Source organism: Diabrotica undecimpunctata, chromosome 8 (genome assembly GCF_040954645.1).
Source record: "Diabrotica undecimpunctata isolate CICGRU chromosome 8, icDiaUnde3, whole genome shotgun sequence".
NCBI lineage: Eukaryota > Metazoa > Arthropoda > Insecta > Coleoptera > Chrysomelidae > Diabrotica > Diabrotica undecimpunctata.
The window spans coordinates 70413361-70439046 of NC_092810.1; positions in this window are offsets into that span (position 1 = coordinate 70413361).

Consider the following 25686-nt stretch of genomic DNA (forward strand, 5'->3'; position numbering starts at 1 on the left):
AAGCTGTCTGTTCTATATCGGTCGTTTTACACTTAATTTATACAATCGAAATTGCAATCATCAACCCAATAGATCTTTTTTTTAAATTGACGAGCCGAAGAAGGTATCTATTAAATTCTGGTTGCAACGGTTGGCAAATCTTTTTAAGATCTCTAATTTCTCGGAGCAAGATACTCTGGCATCTTCTAGCTGAGTACGACACTAGGCCAAATCTCCAGAGTAATGCCAGATTAACCGTGTTGTGGATTCGCTAAAAAGTAGTGGTTTTAACACGCAATGAAAAACTTAAGATACGTACGTTCACTATCACCATTAGAGGAAGAATAGAGAATAGAAAAGGAAGAAAGAAAATAGTACCGTGAGGCCCTAAGCTAATTTTGGTACTTACCAGTTACTAACTTTCGAGAAAAAATGAAAGGTTTTTGATCGTTAAATTTCTTCCTCTGTCCTCCTGCTCTTTCTTATTCATAAATTCAGAGATCAGACAGTGCACCTCTCTCCATTCCCTCTTTTCTCTCATCATCATATTTACCATGTTCCTTTTATCCAGCCTGGACGCTACCGCTCCCCAATGTGAGCGGTAGCATCTGGCGTCTCACAAACAATACAGTCCACCGAGACAGATTGCTCTATCTTATTTGTGTAGATGCCAAAACTACCATGCCCGGTCGGAAACTGCGTCAGGAAGTTGTCCCGTTTCCTGAACTTACATTCTCACGACAGTCTCAGATCGGGACTTAGCTGCTTCGTCCACCACTTTTGGCCATCTCCATTAGTTTTCCTTGAATACACTTTCTCTCGATCTTTTCTCAACAACAATAGGATGGGTATAAATGCGATAGTGGGTCCTAGTATGCTTCCTTGTGGAACTCCGGAACAAATTGGAAACGGGTTAGTGATTTCCCTACCTCTTTTGACTTGAAAGAATCGATCTGTCAGGTAGGATCTTGAAAGTGAACTTATGGGATGAGGAAATATAGATTTAATTTTGGAGATAAGACCTATATGCCAAACTTTGTCGAATGCTTAAGAGACATTTAGAAATGCAGCAGTACAGTAATTTTTTTGTTCGAGCGAATTTCTGATAGTCTTTACCACCCTATGAATTTGCTCGATAGTACCATGTTGTTTCCTAAAGCCAAACTGATAATTCGGTAAAACATTACTGTCATATAAAATAAGCTCCAGTCTTCTTAGAAAAAGCCGTTCAAATACTTTGGATATAATAGGCAACAAGCTAATTGGGCGGTATGAAGATACTTCCGTGGGATAGTTATTAGGTTTTGGAATAAGAACGATTTGAGCAACTTTCCATTGGAGTGGAAAATAACCTGTTTTTAATATTGAATTAAATATATAAGTAATTAAACTTACGCCTTCGTTGGGTAAATTTTTTAGTACTAAACTAGATATTAAGTCATATCCAGGTTACTTTTTAATTTCCAGATTATCAATTATTTCTTTAATTTCAGATTTCTTAACAGATTTAATAGGTGGTGCCATTTGATATGGTGCATTTACGACTTCATGCATAGCTTGCTCTTCTTCAACTGAGACTTCACTCGGATGCGGTTGAAATACCTCGCATAGATGATTTGCAAAAGTATATGCTTTCTCTATGTCAGTTTTAGCCCAAGTGCCATTTTGTTTCCTGATTGGCATATTCATTTGTTCGTTGTGTTTAAGTTTTTTTGTTAGTTTCCACAGCGAATAGTTTATATTATTTGCAGGTGAGAGGTTCATTAAATATTTGTTGATTCTATTGTCTTTATGTTGGATCAGTGTTCTTTTGAGTAGTCTGCAAGCTCTCTTCAGATTTTCTTTATCTTCTGGATGCCTAGTGAGCTGCCACATCTTTCGCAGTTTTCTTTTTTCCAATATGAGAGTATTTATGTGTGCAGGATAGGACTCGGAGTTGTGTTTGTAATAAGTTTCTGGGGTGGACGTCCAAGCAGCTTGTGAGCCTGAATAACTGTGAGTTAAGTGAGCAACTTTATTTTCTATGTCACTATCACTTTTAAGAGGCAAGTTTAGATTGATGGATGATTTTATTTCTTTTCTATATCTGTTCCAGTTTGTTCTTTTATTAGAAAGTGTTAAATGTTTAGAACAGTTATACATTTGGCTTTGTAGATCTATGAAGAAAGAGGAATGATCTGATGAAAGGTCAAATGAAGGAGAAATTTGGATGTAGGTATGTGATATTCCTTTTACTATAGCAAAATCAATAAGATCAGGAATTTTTTGTCTATTAGTAGGCCAATACGTAGGCTCTCCAGCAGAGAGAGGAATTAAATGATTCTCGTTAATACTTTTTAATAATTCTCGTCCACGTGAGGTTACGATTCTGAGTCTTAAAGTATTCAGAAAAATGATCAGCTTTCATTATTTTATTCGGTGGACAGTAAACAGCAAATAGAATAATCGGGCCTTGTGAATTTTCGACCGACACTGATGTGGCTTGGATGTTAATTTTGCTAATTTTATTTGTTTCATGATGCTTAATGTTATTTCTTATAATAATTACCGTACCTCCGTGGGCTTTACCTAATGGATGTTGAGTTAGATAGGTTGAATATTAGGGAATATGGAAATGGCTCTTATTAGTCATGTGTGCTTCGGAAATAAACATAACATCTAGATTATGAGAGTAGATAAATGCCTTAACTTCGTGGAAATGAGTGGATAAGCCATTGGCATTCCAACAGCACATCTTTAGTTTAATGTTGAAGGTTAAGCTTAGATATCAGAGACATTATGAGATCAAACATCTTATACATTCTTTCCATTAACTTATGTACTAGTAGTTCTAGATTATTTTGTATATGTTGAGGAGTTGTAGTTTCCATTATATGAGAAGTCTCATCTATGGTAGATGTATTTCTATTATCTCTTCTTGCAACAATTTTCGCATAGCTGGTAGCTTGTTGAGTGATTGAAGGATATGCTGCACGAGGTGGTTGACTTGTGTTTTTACCTCTAAGTGTTGGAAATTTTTTTTCTGTAGCTCTTTGTATATTGAGCATCCCTTATAGCTGTCAGGATGATTTTCTAGACAATTTACACATTGAACATCTTTTATATTTTTGGTTTTGGGCATTTAGATGATAGGTGATCGCCCACGCATTTTACACAGCACTTTTGACATCTTTGGCATTGGGGTAGTTCCCTTTTCGGATGCGGTGGCTCAACTGTGACAATAGAGTTTAGTAATTTTGTAATATTATATATATCTTTATTGTTACTTTGGATAGCCAGTCCTATATTAAATAGTGGCAGATCTTTCTTTGTGCCTCTTTGTTTAATGTTAGAGATGTTCAGGGCTGTATGTCCGTGCACTAGCAATGCTTTTTTAATGTCATCTGGATCTGTTGAAGGATGTAAATTACGTATAACAACTCGGAATCCACGGTTTTGTTTTAGTTGGTATGTATGGTACTGAGTATTTTTTTCTGCTAAAGATTTTACAATTAATGAATAGTTTTTGGATGAGTCAGCTTGAACTTTAATTTGGTTGTTAGCAAGACATTTTAAAGTATATTTACCTGGAGTTATCTGCTGTAGTAATTTCTGTAATGGTTTGATACACTCAACATTTTGGATAAATATAGGTGGTGGCTCTTCATCTTTTTTTTCTTTCAGCATTTCATCCTCTTTACTAGGTTTATCATTTTCAAGTGCCTCGTATCTGTTAGATGTAAGAACAGTTTTACTTAGCCAATAATCTTTGAGTGTAGCTTGTTTGGTGTTTTTCAGTCCAGGACTATAATCGTTGCGTTGACGTTTCTTGTGGTGGACTGATACTCATTCACTATCACTTTTTACCTCATCTGCATCTGTAGGATTTTTTTGTGGTTTCTCTATTAGAAAGTTTGATAAATTTGTTCGTAGATCGTTGTCGCGTATTTTAAATTTTTTCGGCTGTTCATCTAAAGAATTGTAACTGACTTTTCGATTTCTTCCAGGTGGAGGAGTGCGGGCTAGGCAGGATTTTCTAATGGCTGGATTTATGTCCTCAATGCTCAATGCATTGATAATTGATATTTGGTTCTTGGTTACCTAGTTGGTGATCCATACTTTTCCACTAATTACAACTAGGAATTGTTAAGACGTTTCGGCATATTTTGTTAATATACCGGACTATTTTATTTATATTTATGTTAATAAATGTAGTAATTAAATTTGTATTAGTTCCTTGTTGGATAATTATACTAACATTGAACACAAACACTTTTTTTGGTTGTTTTTAATTTTCTTGATAACGAATGGCTTATACTAATTATAGGTACTAATTACAAAAAGATAATATAATTATACACAAGTACTTCTTCGATGCTCGTTTCCAATTCAAAGGTTCGAACGAGACTGAATTAAAAAAAATGGAAAATAAACGAGCTGGTAGATCTGACCACATTCCAAGGTTTATCACAAAATTTGTAATTGACGCAATATTTGTAATTGACGCAATAATTTTACCTTTTTCACATTTAATAAACGACTTCGGTACTTTTCTTCTATTAACTGGTTTTAGTTAAAAACTTTGCAAAGCTCTCATTGACCCAAGACTCAGATATCAATTTATTGTTTCTGATTTACAGATGTTCAAAGTGTGAGTTTTTAATAATATATATTTGTATATTATAATGTATGTTAGAAAATAAAGTACAACAAACTTCAGGGAGTGATTTCGCATGAAAAAGTAATAATAGTTCGCTATATAAACGCAATACGTTTGGACTGTCCACAAAAGTTGCGTTTCCGAGGTATTAAAATTTTTCTTACAAAGTGATGATTTATTTATTGTCTTGAAGCCGGTTAAGATAAGCTAATGCAATTTGGTCGATTTTAACAGGTAGTTTTTGCGCATTTTTTACCATAAAATTAAGCGTTTTATGTTAATCATTGGCGTGCACAAGGGTAATGGTATAATTTAAAAAAAATATGGTACGCCTTTGAGATATTTTAAATTAAACATTGTTTTTAAATTCGTTCTTTTATTTGCGATACAAAATCTTTCTCCCTTTTTGTTCACATGAGGCGCCGTTTTTATGCAAAGAAATAAAACATCTTAACGTGTGTATTTAATTTCTTTAATACATTCTCAAGAACTATCTTATACATTACCATTAAACCAAAACAACAACAATATCAGAAAGTATAAAGCCGCAAAGCTACAAAAATGTTTAAAATGGCCTCTCTAAAACGTGACAAAATATTCAATTCTCAGCCACATTCGTTGTCGTATTCGTGCACATATTCCTGGTATATTTCTTATTTGCTTATGTTAAAGTGGTTTAGAGCTTGAAAATGTAGGTTTTTAGTCCATATTTCAAAATCACGAATTTGGAAATGTACCATCCCATACATTCAGTATACGGTGTTTCAATCTTAATAGACATAAATATGGAATCGGAATAGCATTTCTTATTATTTCCTTGTCCCTGTGGAATATCTCAATAGGTATCTGTTCCCGTGGATATCCTACTCAGGATATCTCACATTTTTTGACAGATAAACATTAAGAAATGTCATTCCGATACCATATTCATGTTTGTTAATATTAAGATTATATATCGTTTAGCGAAGTAAAATATTATAAGGCCATAATGTACCATCACATCCGTTCATTAATTTTATAGTCAAATAGTTGTTTTGGTTGAGGCAGTAGAATGCTCTGTAATGATTTTCTGTAAGTTCAGAAGGTCATCTGATTATATTAACCATCCCTATTACTAGCTTCATGAAAAAGATATTCTGATTTATCTTGTATTTCTACATACTTCTCAAACAGAAGCCAGTAGGGTAGTATGTTAAATACGAACCATGTTTTACTACTGACAGTTAAGTAAGAATTACTGTCAGGAATAGATTTTAGGACTAACTTTGTTCTTACTTGAAACTATTTACTTAAAAATATCAGTAAGATCGGTACATTTAAAAAACTTTTAATTATTCATTACGCACAAGTAGATATCCAGTAGTAGTAGTCAGCAAAGAACCAACCAGATATAAAATGGAAATTGATGGCACCAGCATTGAACAAGTAATGAAAATAAAATACCTGGGAATTACATTGTCTAGCTATGGAGACCTGGACAAAGCAGTAAGAGATCGAGTACAAAAAGCAAACAGACTGGCAGGATGCCGTAATAACACTATATGGCGAAACAGACACATTAACACTGAGATGAAGTCAAGAATTTATTAAGCCAGTGTAAGACCAATAATGATATATGCCTCAGAAACAAGACCCGACAGCCACAACGCAAAGGTTACTGGATACGTCAGAGATAAGAGTACTAAGAACAATTACAGGAAATACGCTGAGAGATCGAAATAGAAGTAAAGACATTAGAAGAAAATGTAACGAACAATGTATAAATGAATGGACACAAAATAGAAAAAAAAATAGAATAACCACATAAGCAGAATGTAGGAGACCCGTGTCGTCAAAATAGCAAGAGATAAGTCATCAAGCGGCAGAAGTATCGGACGACCGCGCAAAAGATGGAGTAACAACCTTTCATAGAGGTATTAATCCGCCAATGAGCAAGCAGAATTGCTTATAAAGAGGAAGAAGAAGAAGAATAAGTAGATATTCCACTATGTGCTATGAACAGGGTGTCCCAAATTGGTATGTTTTACAAGGTATACCAAAAACTAGAGGAGATAGAAAAAAATAGAGTAATTAAGATGTTATGACTTCTGTTTTCGTTAAAGTAACGATTACATAATTAAATCATCAATCGCTCCTCACATTAGCGAGATACAGGGCGATTATTAAAAAAATGTCGAAACCGACAGGGTTAAATATCTTCTTTATTAAGAAAAATTTTTAAAAACTTTATAAAAACTTTTGATAGATATATCATGGAAGCGTGGAAGCATGGAAGGTTATCAAAAATTAAATATTGACGGGGCTATATGGAAATGGAAGAGAAGAATGAACTGGAAAAGGCAAACCAAGACACGCCAAAAAACCGATAAAACAACAAATATCGTACACACAACAAAAAACGGAAACGAAAATGACAAAGGAAAAGGACATGAATAGATTAGATAAGATAAAACAGACGAGCAGGAAAAAATATAATAGAAAAATGAAAAAACGCGATGAACTAAAAATAAGTACGTGGAACATCAGAACAATGCTTGAACCAGGAAAAATGCAGGAGATTGTCTCAGAACTAGAAAGATACCAAATTGATATTGCAGTGATTCAAGAAATTAGATGGGCAGGTCAAGGAGAAATAAATAAAAAAAACTACACACTACAGTATTCGGGACATGGAAAACAAGGTCAATATGGAGTTGCTTTCATAATTATGGGAAAAATAAAAAATAACATTATGCAATTTAAACCAATAAATGAACGTATGGCTTACCTGAGAATTAACGCCAAACCATTTAATATATCAATCATAAACGTATATGCTCCAACTGAAAGTGCTGCTGCGGAGGAAAAAGACAAAATGTATGAGGAACTTGAACGAGAAATGGAGAATTTACCTAGAGAAGACACAATACTGGTAATGGGAGATTTTAACGCCCAAGTAGGTAAGGAAGACTACATTAACCAAGTAGCAGGTAAACACACATTACACGAAAAAACAAATGACAATGGTCAAAGATTATGTAACCTAGCAGCTAGTACCAATATGAGTATCATTAGTACAAATTTCGAACATCCTAAATACCATAAAGTAACATGGATTTCCCCAGACCAAAAAATATGGTCCCAAATAGACCATATTCTGATTACAAGAAGGAAACAAACATCGGTTACGGACGTGAGAACTTACAGAGGTGCGCATGCAGACACAGATCATTTTATGGTGACTGCAAAGGTAAAACAAAAAGTCAAAAGAACTCTAAAAAACACGACAATGAAAGACAAATGGTACGTAGAAAAACTGAATGCTCCAGACATAAGGATTAAGTATGCTGATGACATGAACAAAAAACTAAAGGAACAGTGTAAATATACAAAGGATATAGAAACAGAATGGAGAAATTTAAAAAAATGTATAAATGAAACAGCGGATGTACACATAGGAATAAAAAGAAACAAAAAAAAACAAGAATGGTATAATGAAGAATGCCATAACATGCTAAAAAAGAAGATAGAAATTAGACAAATGTGGATAAGAACAAATAGACAGGATTATAGGGAAGAATACAATAGAATAAGGAATGAATGTAAGAAAAAAATAAGGAAAATTAAACGTGCCTGGTTAGATGATAAGATAAAAGAAATAGAAAAAGAAAGTAAGAACAGAAACACAAAAGCATTTTATAAGAAAATTAGCGAGCAAAACAAAACTTTTAAAGGAAAGATAAAAGGCATAAAAGATAAAAATGGAAAAGTATCAGAAAATGATGAAGAGTATAAAGAAATTTGGACTCACTATTTTAAAGAATTATTAACAGAGCAAGAAGATCAAGACCTAAATGAAAACGTAGAAGAAGAGACAATGATGTTAGGAAACCAGCTAGAAAGACCAACAAAAGAGGAAGTTGAGGAAATTATAAATAGCAGCCGTAATGGTAAATCTTCAGGATCAGACGGGATCAATATGGAACTTATAAAATATGGTGGTGAAGAATTAAAAGAAAAACTGTACAATTTAATAAAAGACATATGGGACGAAGAAAAAATGCCGGAAGAATGGAACAAAGGACAAATTATCACGATTCATAAAAAAGGAGACCAACAAATGTGTAATAACTACAGAGGACTGACGCTATTAAACACAGCATATAAAATTATGTCGACCTTAATACATCGAAGACTGACCAACGCTATGACGAATATCATAGGACACTATCAATGCGGATTTATTAAGGGAAAGTCTACAACAGATGCCATACATACAGTTAAACAAATTATGGAAAAAGCTCATGGATATAAAATAGAAATTGAACTGCTTTTTATAGATTTTCAGCAAGCATTTGATACAATAAAAAGATCAAAATTAATGGTAGCTCTGAAAGAAATGGGAATACAAAACAAATTAAGACGATTAATAAAAATGACAATGAGTAGAACTGTAGTGAGTATAAAAACTCAAGTAGGAGACACAGAAGAATTTGTCATAAATAAAGGGGTTAGACAAGGAGATTCGTTATCAGCAACCCTGTTTAATCTTGCCCTGGAATACATCGTCAGGAAAATAAACAAAGGTACCCTTAGAACTAGAGAAGGACAAATAATAGCATACGCTGACGATATTGTGCTAATAACAAAAAATAGAAAAACAATGGAAAAAATGTTAAATGAAATGGTAACAGAAGGAAAAGTAATGGGATTAAAAATAAACCAAGAAAAAACAAAAATAATGAGATTTGATAAAAACTTCGAAAACAAAAAGGTTAGACTAGGCGAATACATTTTTGAAGAAGTCGAAAAATTTAAGTACTTGGGAATATTAATAACAAACAATGGAGAAAGAAAAACAGAAATCAAAGAAAGGATTATTACAGCAAATAAGACCTTCCATGCAAATAAGAAATTACTAAAAAATAAACTATTGAGTAAGAAATCGAAAATGAAGGTATACAAAACAATAATTCGACCGACGATGATGTATGCAGCCGAAACCCTCAGCATGACAAAAAAACAAGAGGAAAACCTTAGAATACAAGAAAGAAAAATACTAAGAGCAATACTGGGACCAATAAAAATAAATGAAAATGAATTTAGACAAAGAACGAACCTTGAGCTACTGGAAGAAATTAAGGAAGATATAGTGTGTAAAATAAAACAACAAAGAGCAAAATGGCTAGGACACGTATGGAGATCAGGATCAACTACGACGATATTCTCAATATTGGAATGGACACCAGCTGGCAAAAGAAGACGTGGAAGACCAAGATCTACATGGTTACAAGAAGTTGTAAATGATCTCAACAAGGCGGGCATACGACAGTGGAAAGGAAAAACCAGAGATAGGACACAATGGAGAAAAATAACTGAGAAAATTAAATAAGGAACATGAGGACTGATCTACCTCAAAACATAGATCTAGAGAGCGTAAGCGGCGTAACCCCTAAAGGGGTGTTTAGCCACATATATATATATATATATATATATATATATATATATATATATATATATATATATATATATATATATATATATATATATATATATATATATATATATCATGGAAGCGTTCAGTGGCGTACGAGAAATTTTTTAGGAGTCTCAGTAAGGAAATATATTACCAACTAATGGTTTTTTATATGGTATACCCTATATATTTTACCATTTTTCGTTTGTATTTTTAATTATCTTTCACCTAAATTGACATATTATATATCGATTTTAAGTCGTTGGAGCTACTCTGCAAATAAATTCTTCATTTGACATCACGTTATAGACACTTACAAACAAAACACTCAGTAACACATTCCAACATTTTATTATGGGTATAATAAACTTTCAGTTTAATTTACCAGGAATAAGACCAAGCAACTTAAAAAATGAAAATAACGCATCTACCAGCAACAAAAGACTATTTAAAAATCAGAATTAATATTACGAATATATTAACATTTTAATAAACATAAAAACAACAATAATACACAAAGGAACAACTAGAATTAATTTTACAAAAATTTAGAAATTATAATAAATATTCAAAATGCCCCCGTTTTGTTATAATAATAATTTTTACCACCTTTTTCTTTCTGATCTTACTCAATTGAGTATATGCGTTGGCTTTTTTTTTCTAAATGCTTAATGAATGCTTTGGAGTTATTATTCGTTAGTATTAAAGCCAATTTTATAAATACTGTTTTTTTAAAATCTCCAAATAAAAAAATTAGGAGGATTTAGTTCTGGTGAACAAGAACCATAAGACAATTTTTATTTAAATAATTTCCAGCGAACTCGGCCATATGAGTAGGTGCTCCATCTTGTTAAAACAAAAATGTATTCCTCTCGACCAAATATGTATTTCTCATTAAAAATGATATTTAAATTTGTTTTAAGATACATATCCGGTAGCAGTTAGTTTATCATCAAATACAAGATAAAATTACTTATTATGCTTAACGAAACACTAACGTTAAAACCGAATATTTCTTACCTCTTGATCCCGTGAACTAAGTGAGGATTTGAGTCATTCCAATGTAGTTCATTGTGTCAGTTAAATATTCCGGCATTGGATATGCGAGCTTCATCGCTAAATATTACCTTCACTATTACCTATAACCTTGTAATATAACCTATTCTACGAACTGAATATTTATAAAAGATGTAACAATATGTAATTTTAAATAAAAAAAAATAATGTAATTTACGGAAATCTAAACGTCAAAATAAACCTATGTTAAAGTATAATGTTGGCTTATTCCCAATAAAACTAGTAAATTGTATTAAGATGACACAAGAAAATAGCTTAAAAACAATAATAAAAAAAAAGAAGACAATAATATAATATCGGATAAAAAATTACAAATAGAAACAAAAAATGTAATAAAATACAGTGTATTCTATTTCGTGACAATTTTATTTATAAAATATGGAAACAATATTTTAAAAATATTAATTCACTTTGAATCAACAATTAGCAGTAGTTAGTAAACTTTACTAATTCACTTTAATCAACAGTTAGCAAGTATTTACTTTACTTTTAAGTTAGGTAGGTACAGATTTTATTTTTGCTAAATAAAACTGTCAAGGGATTAATATCCTCATAATAAAATCTTAAAATGCGTTATTATTGTTGCGAGTATTTTATTTTTGTGTCTATAACATAACGTCAACTATAAACATATTATCTGCATAGTAGCTTCAAAAACTTAAAATAGATATATAATATGTCATATAAAGTAAAACAGAATTGAAAATGTAAACGAAAAATATCAAAATATATAGGGTGTCCCATATAAAAAAACATGAGTTGATATCATATTTCTTTAGCGAGACCCCCTAAAAAAATTGCGTACGCCACTGAACCCTTCCACAATATTTCTATCAATAACATTTTAAAACATTTTTCTTAATAAAGAAGATCGCCCTGTATCACGCTACTGTAAGGAGCTATTGATGATTTGATTGGGCAATCAATACTTTAACGAAAAAAGAAGTATTGACATCTTAACAACTTTTTTTCTATCTCCTCTAATTTTCGGTATACCCTGCAAAACATACCAATTTGGGACACCCTGTAGGTACTATGGAAGCACACTGGAATGTTTAATAATGTGTTAATTTCTTATTACTCTTTATATAGCATTATGAAAATTTTTATATTTTATATAAGAAAAGAATGTTTCATTATTACTCCCCAATAACTTACACGTTAAAAATTTGACGTATCATATCAAACATTGCAAAACTGCGAAAAATTTTAAGTACTTTTAAAGGCGCCACCTGTTAGATGTAAACCTGAATACGATTTATCATTATTTTAAATAATTAACTCTATAACATTTTTAATTATACACCAACAAACTTATTGACTGTTTGTTTATGTATGTCATATCATATGGTATTTTGTTGTATACATTTTTTTGACTATTTTTGTACATGTTATAATATCAAAAAGAATTTTAAAATATCTTTTTATTTGACTTTTGCATATATTGACAGTCGTATTAAGGCTAAATTGACTCTTTTCATAGATAGAGTAAGTTCTGCCAAGCTGCCTAACTGTGCTGAAGATCCGCCTGTAGGACCCTAATTAGCGTCTTTAAGACCTACAAGGTAGAGACAAAGTTCGAGTCTCAGTCTGTAGGTCTGTCTCTTTCTACAGATCTACAGGATGTTCCGAATAAGTCAGTAGAACACGCCGTGTCGAGGATGAGCACTTTTCCACCCAATACTTCGTACGTGGCGTCCTATACAGTATAGAGCTCCCTCCGTATAATACCAGACTGACACGATAGTGACTCACTTACTTTCCTGAAAATCTGAAACTGTGCGTGGGGAATAGCTCTGGAAAATAATTAAACAACTGAGAAGAAAATAAGAATAAAAAACAAATTTATTTCCCGTGATACTGAATTTGAAAGTCATTACGGAATAAATAGTTTAAATATTAATCAAACAGATGATCCAAACTAAAAAAGATTATTATGCGTTTGATGCATTTTGCTCTACATTCCTTTAATTATTTTTAAGTAAAAAGTGGCGATGATCCCTCTATGATACGATCCTGAGATTGAAAATACTCGGTTTACGTCCAAATTTGAAAATTTGGTGCTTCTACCGGACGAGATTAAGAATTTAGATGCTGGTAGTGGTATGGATGCGGCATAAAGGTTTCATATGTACCGGATTTGGGCAGAGTGAATACATGTAACGACCGCTGTAGATGTGATAATCATTGAGTGACGGCTTAAAACGAACTAGGAAATCTCTTTAGGTCGTAAATTAATCACATTAACCCTCTTCAGTGCAGCTTTCTCAGAAGTTGATCTCAACCGTTTTACTTTATATATTGTTGGTTGAAAAACGAAAAGATCCTTTTAAGTTTTGTTAACTGATTAAATTACTTAATATTAAAAAATATGTTATAAAATATATTAGGTAACACTATAATTTCGTCATCTCAATACTACAATTAGGTAACTCAAATATAAAACTTTTGAGAAAAACGAATTTAAAGTTTTATGAACTTATTTTCCAAAATTGGGAATATCTGAAGAAAAGTCGGAAAACTCCCAGTTATCTAGTTCTTGTATGTGCAGGCTTTATACAAAAATCCTAGTATAAACTTATACTATAGATTTCTTGTACTGACTATTGTTTGACTACTGACTCTGGTTACTGACTGTTTTTTGTTAAAAAAACAACGTTACAAGTAATAAAATTTATTTTTTTATTACTTACGTTAAAATTACATATTGTTATTTAAAATATTCTCACAGAAGCAATAGTAAAAAATGTTTAACAAAGACTTTACAAATATTAATTAACCATATTTACTTGCAACATACATTAATGTTATTAGAAACAACACATTGTTGTTAAAATTAATGTTGACTGGTGTAAAATGGTTTGTAGGTATGTCTCAAAGCAGGAGGAGAAAATAGTGACATAGCTCTTCATATTCTTGTATCGATACTAAAATTGGTTGTTAGTTCAAATATTGTATTGAATTAAGTAGCGGTTTTATTTGCTTAAATTTAAATATCTAATACCTTCGTGTGAAAATGACTATTTGATCTCTGTAATAAGTAGCTCTGAATTCCTAAATCGTTTTACATAGCGTTTCTATTTTCATCCTTTTTCTGAAAGGTCGTGTATTGCAAATACAATTTTTTTTTTAATCTTTTGTGTCCATTTTATCCAAATTATGCACAAAGGTTTGTCTTCTACCCTTCTTGCTCCCTGAGCAAATTACTTCAAATCTTTTGGCCACAATGCTTTCCCTACACGCTTGAATTCTGTGTTAATTGCAGAGAAATTAGAGTTACATTCCATCCCACTGTACCCAGAAACCAAAAAGTTGAAACTAATGATTTTCAGGATATTTACAAGATGTCTTTTTATCAATAACATGATGCAGTAAACTGGTTCAAGTTTTGGCCTCCACATCTGTCACTAAAAAAAATGACACAGGTCGTTGTATCTGGTAGTGATTTAATATAAATTTAAATTGCACTGGCTACTTTCAGGATCCTTGAGGCTTATTCCAAATCTTGCTTATTGACAATATTGTAAATGGTAAAAATTGGCACATATGTGGTTCCATTGGAAGATTTAGCATCAACTCGAGCTTTAATTTTTTTAGTTCTCGCTCTGTTACTAATAAAGAGATGAATTTCGTAGCCTACTTTGAACAACGCTCTCTCATTAGGGTAGCAGTAATATAATGAGAATAAATACAACAGTAATCGTGTTTAGGACGATGATTCTACATTAATTTTTAATACAATTTTTTCTATAAATTGCCAAGCTCGCTCTCTCTTCAACTCTTAAAACACACTACTCACAATAAAGTTTATACTATACATAAGAGGATTCTAGGATCAGTCAAAATAATGTCGTTTGGTATATGGTCGAAAAGAATAGAAATGGACAGTGGGAAAGCTTTCTAGATGTGACTTAAAATTAAAAAAAAATTGAATCGGTAGTTTTTTTATTTTTCCTTGTTATTTTTCTTTCCTTTTAATTTGTTGTTCTCTGTTTTATTTTCAGATCTTTGCTTCTTCATTGCAATATCAACTACTCCGCTGTTAATTATAATGTACTTATAAACATTGTCCTACAAACTAATTCTTTCATGATAGTACGGAAGAAAAAATATAATTGAAATACTTCGTTTGGATTGTAAGGATTTAGTCCATTTTTTAGGATTTTTATCCGTTTTATTATGGATATCATCCCATTGCCTATTATAATCTGCCAGTGCATGGTAACCTCATTTTGTCTAATTCAGTTATTTTTCTATAATACTGGTTTCGACAGTTCGTGATCAGGAGGATTTTATTGTTAATTAAGAAATGCTTTAATTTCTTAAAGAAGTATAAACTTCATCTCTGGTATGTTTATCTTTGTGCAAGTTTCGTCCCATTTATGATTAGTTATTACAGAAAATATTTTTATGTCATCTAGAAAAGTAATAATTTTATTCATAGACATATAATACAAGATAGATTGACTGTTGCAATACAGTTGCGTTCCCTCAGTACGACAGAGAAAACTGACGCAAAGCAGTCCCTCCATTTGTTTTGAATGGGCCGAATTTATTAACAAAGTGATCTTCTCATTGGTCATTTAGGTCGCGTGGTCGATAAACCTAACACATTAGAAGGAGATGCAGAGACTGAGTTGCGTCATTTTTATCAGTCGCAATGAGGGAACGGGCTGTTATTGCTGCGATCAGTCTATCTTGTAGTAGCATGTTGTTAACTTCATCGTCAGACGACGTGTCTTCTTCAGCCACTAAATATTTTAAATGATCAGAAGGGAAATGCTTATCATGAGCTCCTCATTTAAAGCCACGTGATTTAAGGTAGTAGTGACTTTATAAGTTCTTCTTCTTCGTTTAGTTTCTTGGCCTTCACTCTCTAGGTATTTAACCAGTCCTCGTATTTGGACTATACCACCCCGTTTGGACCACCCCATTACGGCATTATAATAACATTATATTTTTTAATCTAATTTATCTTATAACTACACTCTAAAATAAAATACTTAGAAATAATTTTAAAATTTACTATAAATCATGGTTTTAAATTGATTTAAACTTAAATTAAAAGGATCTACATCACAGTGACTATTTAAAAATCTTAAGGTCCTACCTATTAAATGGATTATTGCAGGCATAGTTGGTAGCATGAAAATTTATACGAAAAGGTTCAAAAGATCTTAGTCTATGCTGTGGAATATTGAAGCTTATTTATCTAAAAGTGCCGGAAGTGATTTAAATTATTTAACTATTTATAAATAAATACACAATCAAACTGAATTCGTCTGTTATGTCGAAGTGTTGTTAGATTTAATCTATCTAAAATTACTTTTTTGTCTATATTTGCAACTAGAATTCCCATTTTGTAACCGCAATACCTAAGAAACTTATTCTGAACTTTTTCAATTGAATTGATATACTGGTCATACATAGGAGACCAGACCATGGTCATTGAAATTAATATTTTCATTAAAAGTGACGCCAGGTCTCTAACATTATTCATAACATAGTTTGAGTCGTATTGTTTATTCCCCCAAAAAAGAGATATAAAAGCATTTATCGATATTTAATGTAAGATTATTCTGTATACTCCAGTCCCATAACCTGCCATTATCCTTTTTCAATATATGTATGTCAGCTATAGATTTTATACATCTATAAGTCATCTGCAAAAAGTGAAACTAATGATTCAAAATTATCAGAAATATGATTTATAAAGATATTAAATAGTAATGGTGAACAGTGGTCTCCTTGGGGGACACCTGATAAAACCTTAAATGATTCAGATAGAAAATTAAATAGTTTCACCCTTTGTTTTCGATCCTTTAAAGAACTTGATATCCATTCTATGGCTTCCTTAGTAAATCCTAAATTGTGGAGTTTTGCAAGCAAAATGTCAAAATTGACTCTGTCGAAGGTCTTGGAGAAGTCAGTGTAGATAGATAGATTAATTCTACTTGTTCCTTCCTCTCCAGTGCCTTCATTAGATCCATTTTATATACTGCCAAGTTAGTGGATTTTCCAGCTGCACACCCATGTTAAACTACAGATAATAATTCTTTACGTTGCCAATATAGTTGATTGTATACTATTTTATCGGATAACTTTAGTATTGCTGATTGTTTAGAGATGCTACGATAATTTTTTACATTATTTTTGTCACCAGCTTTAAAAATAGGTGATACATAGCTTTAGGTATATTGATTTGAAAATTGCAAATGAACCATGTTTTAAAAAAAAATTTAAATATTATCTAGTCCTGTTGAAAAAAAATTTCTAAGTTGACATATACTATCATAAGTATCAGAAATTTTAATAGTATTATACATAAATATTTGCTTTTGAACATGAATCTGTTTTAGGCAATCGGCATTATCTGCCATTTGGTTTTCAAGGTACATGTGATTTGGAACATTATTTGATTTTTTTTTTATAATTAATATATCTCCAGAAATATGCTGGATTATCTTTCAGGTTATTAACAAAAGTTTTTATATAATTAGAGTGACATTTTTGAGTTTCTATTTTACATTTAGATCTTAAGTTAGAAAATGTCAAGTAATCTGCTTCAGACTTTGTCTGTAAATATTTTTGTGACTAGTTTTCTCTCCAATAATTACATTTTTTAAATATGGGGAAAACCATTTTGAAAAGTTAGAGCTTTTAATGAGTTTTCTTAGAATAAACTGATTAAAAGACAGCATCTAGAGTTTCATAAAACTTTTGTACAGCAGACTCAATAAATAATTCATAAAATAAGTTGTCCCAATTAATTACCATCTCTAAAGTTAAAATAGTATTCTTCATATGTTAGCTTAATTTTAGTGGTACATAAAAGATCAAATGTGTTATAAGCTATATGATTATTATGTGAAGGCATTAGTGAAGGTCTACAGCTGGTTCTACTTTGACTTCAGATATGTTTGTAAACATTAAATCTAAAAATTATTTACCCCTATCATTTAAATGTATTTTTTGAAAAAAAAATATAAGAAGAAAAGTCTTTAGCAACTACTAAAGTATTCGAGTTCTCAGAACAATCCACACAAACTCCCAGTTTATGATAATCATTCATTCATTCTCTCTCCTGTTGCCGACAAAAATGTAGTATAGAATAATTTTTAATAATGTTAAACTGTTTGTCCTTGTTTTAGTGTAGTTTTATGTACACTTTATGTTTAAATTCATGTTTATTACATTCTGCGCTTGCTGGATAGCCCACATTTGACGAAATTCCCCTGATGATACTGTAGAAAGCGAAAGTACTTGGACAAAATTTGATTATTAAAATTGTGCTCGATATTTGCCTTTAATTTTTTCAAAGTTCATTTATTCGAGCATTCAACCTTATATCAAACTACATATGTTGTTTCCGTTTGGCATATTAATGTTTATTTTCCCATCACTTGAGGTAATTTTCTAAATGTAAACAATAACATGCGCAACTCGATAATAATCGAGTTGCGCATTCATCTTGTTTCTAAGCTCTTATAAAAAAGATTGCAAGTATTCACAAAAAAGAAGTAACTAGTATACTTATACTTGTAGTGATGTCTTTTATACCGGAGTGCTGACAGGAGAAGCGTGTAGAAATAGGTTTTCAGTGAGATTTATATTCAATTTTATTCAGTTTATTATACACCCTTCAGTGTCCTTTTAAACCTTATGTTCGCGCATTTCAATGTTTGCGAAATGCAGATGCTGTAAAATTATTCTAGTATTGAGCTGTCCTATGCAGTCGAAGAATTGCGAAACTTGAAGTTTACATATCAAAGAGTTACATTAAATACAATTTCGGAACAAAACAATTAAGTTTTGCTTTTGACGGTTAATTATAACCAAAATATACCATAGCGATTTGAAATTAAATATGCAGTTAAACTGTAACTTAGACTTCAAATAAAGTAAAAATAATAAATGTCAGGCGTAATTTAAGCTTTTAGCTAATGTGTCGTTTGGTCTATTCTAGTTAATTTGTAGCGATGTTTTTGTTAGTATTTATCTTACATTTTCGTTGTTATCTTTTAAAGTATATTTAGTTTAGGTAAATTCTTATTAGTTGCTGGTTTAGAAGTTCTGTGACAATCCGGGTGGTCGTAAATTAGAATGTTAATAGATAGTTTCAGAAGATTTAGATTGTTTGCTCACAGTGGGTAGTTAATAGTAAGTTTTAAACATATAGCGAAACAATGACTCCAAAACCGTCTCCCAACTTTAGATCCTTTGGATTCCAACTTTGACACCCATTCCTTAATAAGTCTTGAAAAGACCTAAAATAAATATTTTTTTGCTTTTCTATTACCCCACTTATACTTCCTAACTCACTTATGGATTTGTTAGGTATTTAAATTCCTGTTTTTGAAACTCTCCTTCGGCTATTGTTCTGCATCTCTCCACATTCTGAGTTTTTAAGTCATTATCTGGACAAACAGAAATACAGCAATATTGAATATAGTCTTGGATAATAGTTTGGCGATTTCATTGAGTATTTTAATTTATTATATAATAATCATGGTTTCACTCCCAGTGCAGTGGAGTGATTACTGCCCCCTCTTTAATCTCATCCGATTTATCTGTCATGTTGGTGGATTGGTAACGCATTAATATTCTTAGGTTATGACATTTTTTCCATAACATAACTTCCATTTCCGACATAACCTTCAGTCCTTAAGCCTGAGCCTGATTATCTTGTCAAACATCTTATTTTGGACCTTCCTTTTTAACTTGTATGTTTTCTTAGGATCTCTATTTAAAGGTTTTCTTGGTATTCGCCTATCCGGTATCTCTTTTATGTTGTGGTTTGTCAATTATCTATATTAATCGTACCGCGCCATTCTGTATTAAGCGCATTATTTCTGCACTATATATATATATATATATATATATATATATATATATATATATGTATATATTATTTATGTATCTTCTTCTTCTTTTGGCATCATAATCCTGGATGGGTCTTTCCAGTCTGGCTATGTCCTTCCATTTAGATCTCTCTTAAAATAGAATAATAGTATAAAGATGGAACAAAGATGGAACAAAGGATTATATTTTAAGCATGGATAACTTTCCAGCAGCTTTTACCCTTCTTTTTAGGTAAAACATTCACCAAATATTAGGGATGGGAAAAACCTGCCGGTTTTAATCGAAAACCGGTTTTTTTACTTCGCAATAACCGGTTTTATCGGTTGTTTTTTTGTCCCGGTTATAACCGGTTTTTTATTTTTAAAGTAAAAACCGGTTATTAGGTTTTTACGGTAATTAGGATTAGGTTAGGTATTATTTTGGATCCCAATCATAATTATTATTCTCAAGTAATTATTCCAAACAAAACCATAATTCAAATTTTATTTTATTTTATAAATACAGAAGCAAACTGAAAGTGTAAACTTGTAACCTATTGGATTAAAAAAAAACGAAAACCGATTTTTGTAAAAACCGGTTATTTGGCCGGTTATAACCGCCAGGTTAAACCGTAAGCAAAAAAAACGGTATAACCGAAAACCGGTGTTTTGTCAAAAACCGCCATCCCTACCAAATATATTATGGTGCGCACCCACCAAATATATTAATAAGACATCTCGTAATGCCACAGTTCGTAACTACACAAATATGGTAACGGACAATTCGCAACGCCGTCAATTCATAACATCGACAGTTCGTAAATATACCTATTCGTAACGGAATAATAACGAAGTAAACTGTACACTGATTCCGGATCTTTGCTCCAGAGACTTTGTTACAGGTATTTTAACCGCTTCCACCGAGGAAGGTAGTAAAAGATGGTTGGTCTGTTCTGCCTACTTCGCTGGAGAGAAGGTCTTCCGCCCAGGCATAGTAGAGGACGTTATAACCTACAGCCGAAGGGAGAACCTTCATCTAATACTGGGATGTGATGCCAATGCCCACCATCTGGCATGGGGGAGTACGAACATCAACAGTCGAGGTGAGTCTTTACTACAGTTCATCTTAAGCATGGGTTTGGAAATAGCCAATATAGGAAATAAACCTACCTTCGTTACGGCCACGCGCAAAGAAGTCTTAGATGTAGCACTTTGCAGTGAAAAAACGTACGATACTATAAAGAATTGGCATGTGTCAGAGGAACCTTCATGTTCCGACCATAGGCACATTCGATTTGATTTAATTACTTCGACTCGAATGGTGGCAAGGTTCAGGAACCCGAGAGAGACGGATTGGGAAGGCTATAGAGGCTCACTCGAGAAGTTTCTTGAGGGAGGAATTGGCACCATAAAAGATACGGAAGATCTCGAACTGACAGTCGAAACGGTGAGGGGAGCTGTTCTGGCCGCTTACCAGGAGAATTGTCCAGAGAGAGAAAAGAAAGGAAAGAAAAACACACCCTGGTGGAATGAACACTTACAAAAGCTTAGGGAAGATGTAAGAAGGCTATTCAATAAAGCCAAATTCAACCAGGACTGGGCCATTTATAGACAAAAACTGACGCAATATAATAAGGAGATCCGAAAAGCCAAAAGAGACTCGTGGCGAAAGTTCTGCGAGGAAGTCGAACAGGCTCCCGCATGTTCCAGAATCCACAAGGTCCTGGCTAAGGATGGTATTGCGAATCAGGTCGGTTTCTTGAAGAAAGAGGACGAAACGTATGTAGAAACCCTGGAGGAAAGCTTAATAATGCTCACCAAGGTACATTTTCCCAGCTCATCCATTGACAATAATCCTTCGGTAGAGGTAGCTTATCCCAGAAGGCCTACTAAGGCGGACTGGAAATTAGCTACCGACATCACGAGACCGGAAAAAGTCAGGTGGGCCATCAATAAATTCCAGCCATACAAATCACCTGGAATGGACGGGATTTGTCCAGCCTTGCTACAGAAGGGACAGGATGTGATCATCCCGCATCTAACAAAGATCTTCAAAGCTAGTTTGGCATGGAGATATATTCCAACCGCATGGCGAAGGGTGAAAGTCACATATATCCCCAAGGTTGGTAGGGTAATGGACCAGACTCCCAAGTCATACAGACCAATAAGCCTGGAAAGGCTTATTGGTCTGTATGAGGTCTGTAGCTGGACGCTGGAAAGATTGATAGACAGGTATATTAGGGACGACGTGCTGATGGAGAATCCACTTAGCGATCGCCAATATGCATACCAGCCAGGAAAGTCAACTGACTTGGCGCTGGATGATCTTAACAGACTGCTCTCAAAGTCGCTAGATGACAAGGAGATAGCGGTGGCGACGTTTCTGGACGTGGAGGGAGCGTTTAATAACGTCTCCTTCGAGTCTGTAACGGACGCGCTTAAAAGAAGAGGAGTTCCTGCCTTCATATGCGAGTGGACAAAGGCGACCTTAACAAACAGGATCATTGTGTCCTCGTTAGGTGAAGCCACTATTGAAGCGAAGGCAGGAAGTGGCTGCCCACAAGGAGGAGTTTTATCCCCATTACTGTGGGCTACGCTTATGGACATATACTTAATACAATGTCCAGGGAGGGTTTTTACTGTCTGGGTTATGCGGACGATTTGGTAATTGTAGTCCGAGGACGCTTTACCAAAATAATTTCGGAGAGACTTCAAGTCGCTCTGAGGATGATGGACAGCTGGTGTGAGGAAGAAGGCCTGAAGGTTAACCCTAAAAAAACATCTGTTGTTCCCTTCACCAGAAAAAGAGCACTGCAAGGCTTACAGCCACTAGTGCTCAAGGGAGTAGAAATCCCATTCACAAGTCAGGCCAAGTACTTACGTGTAATATTTGACCAGAGGCTGACATGGAATGCACACATTCAGAAAGTCACACAGAAGGCCACTATGGCCCTGAACACATGTAGACGAATGTGTGGTAAGAATTGGGGGTTAAATCCTAAAATGAACCTCTGGTTATACACAAGGGTTATAAGGCCTATGATAACTTATGGTTCAGTGGCGTGGTGGAACAAAACGCAACAGTCCGGGGCGATTCGATTGCTCAGTAGCACACGAAGGCTTGCATGCTTGAGTGTTACAGGAGCCATGAGAACAGCCCCAACGGACGCGCTAGAAGTTCTGCTAAACCTACCACCTCTGCATATATACATACAGAGTGAAGCCAGATCAACAGTACATCGGTTGATTCAAGGCCAAGCTCCAATAAGTATGATGCAGGGAGCTGATAACTTAAGGCTATACCAGGACATAAAGGCAGACCCCGTTCTAGGAATGCCTGTAGACCGAATGGTTACGAGGTATAGTTTTAACAAAAATTTTCAAATTACAATACCAAAAAGAGAGGACTGGGAAACTGGTCCGCCGCTAACAGCAAACTCAATATGGTATACGGACGGCTCCAAAACGGATACAGGTACGGGGGCTGGAATATATGGCATAAAACCAAGGACGGAAGTCTAGGTATGTCTAGGTATGTCTAGGAACATACGCGACCGTATTTCAAGCCGAATTAGCTGCTATACACAGGTGCGCTATGGAACTAATCGGCCGAAATGTAGTTAATGACTCCATCGTTATCTATTCGGATAGTCAAGCGGCTCTAAAGGCTCTTAGTTCGGTACAGGTCGATTCATGACTGGTATGGAACTGTTTGGATGTCCTCTCTCAGGTGGGAAGTCAAAACAGGTTGACACTTGCCTGGGTGCCGGGACATAAGGGTCATCGTGGCAACGAGAAGGCCGATGAATGGTCGCCACTGGTTGGTCCGGAACCCTTCTTTGGAATCGCAAATACGATAAAAAGGGCAGCCATACACAAATGGGTGCAACAGAAGTCTCTTGAGTGGTGGAACAACTCACCAGGACAGAGGCAGGCCAAACAGTTCATCAAAGGACATTCGGCTAAATTTACAGCAGACTTACTTTCTCACAGACGCAGGACTGTCAGAATGATAGTGGGTCTGCTCACTGGGCACTGTAGACTCAATAGACACTTAAGTCTCATAGGCCTGACAGAAGAGGACACCTGTCGTTATTGTCTGGAAGAAGAGGAAACCGCTCTACACGTTCTGTGCCATTGCGAAGGTCTCGCACGAATGCGGTTTCTAGAACTCGGAGAGGAAAAACCGGAAGCACCAGGCTACATGAAAAGGCCACTATCAAGGCTGTTGTGTCTCATTAAGAGGACCAAGCTAGATGAAGTGCTTTAAAATAAGGGGGAAACACAATAGATCTGCAAAGGTCGTAGTGTATCAGGCTCTATTGGCCGCCCCATTTTCTACATTCTACATACAACGGTATAATTCGTAACGTCAAAATTGAATTATTCTATTTAATTTTGTTAACGTGGGAACCAACTTTTATTACATTAATTTGCAATTCAATTTGTGCATTTTAACACATTTTATATCACACGTTGGGCAATCAGTTAATTAAATTATAATTACTTCATCAGCACGAGTCGTAAACTATAGAATTCCTTTTAGAGGTTGTCCTTGAGTAAAATAAATTTGCTGTGATAGTTCACAATACAAATCACAATTAAGGAGTCATTTGATTGTAACACCAGTTGAACTAAGGATGCTGTATTAAGATTGGACGTCTGGGATCAAAATTGGGGTAAGGAAGTCTTGACGGTCCGCACTGAGATTGGAGTAAGAAACGCCCACATTGAGATCCTAATTAAACGAGATACTGGAAAAATAAGAAAGGCAAAAAAACTAGAAGTACAAGAATATAGAAGAAAATTAAAAATATAACTTATCCAAAGGAGGAGTCTCTCACAATAAACAGATTGATGATGATTCGTTGGGGCGAATTTATATTCATAAAAATTATCTACAATGAAATACCGTTTTGGATCGGGATTTTGAGAATTCTGGGTTGCATAGCGATATTAGCGAGATTATTTTGAGGCGTATTTAGCAAAATTATTTAGAATATTTTTTCTCACTAAGTAGCCTAATGGCATTTAATATAATAATTTTGAAACTAAAGTGGTACTCTTTTTGGGGCTAAGAGGTTATCAAGTGTGTTCTAAAATAAGTATTAACGAAATTTGATATTAATACAGAAAATTTGCAGAGTAGTAATAAACAGATAGGACATTCCTATTTTGGAAAAATTAAAAGAGAAATTTGTGATTATACTGGGTGTTTCACATAATTTGGTGAAATAAAAAATATTTAGAGACTCTGCACCGTGGCGGTTATTGATTCGTTAAAGTGTTCCTGTCTTATTTTTCATGTACTTCTGATTTGCCCGTTTTTTTTTTAATTACTGCATTTTAAACATTCCATTTTTCAAGTCATGTTCTTAAATTTTTCCATTTTTATTTTTGGGCACTCCCAGGCATTTTCAATGGGGTTCATGTCTGGTTAGTTGCCGGGCTATGGTAAGAACGGAATTTCTTGTTCTAACACAAATGTTTAATACTTTTAGCCGTATGGCAAGGTGCTCCATCCTGCATAAATATTTTATCACAAACCATTTGGTCACTTGTGGAACCAATCTTATCTGCAAAACCCTTTTATATTGGTCTTGTCGAATGGTTCCTTCTACAACATATAAACGTCCCATACCTTTGTTGTTAATCACCGAGCATATCATTACTAAGGTGGGATGTTTAATTGTGGT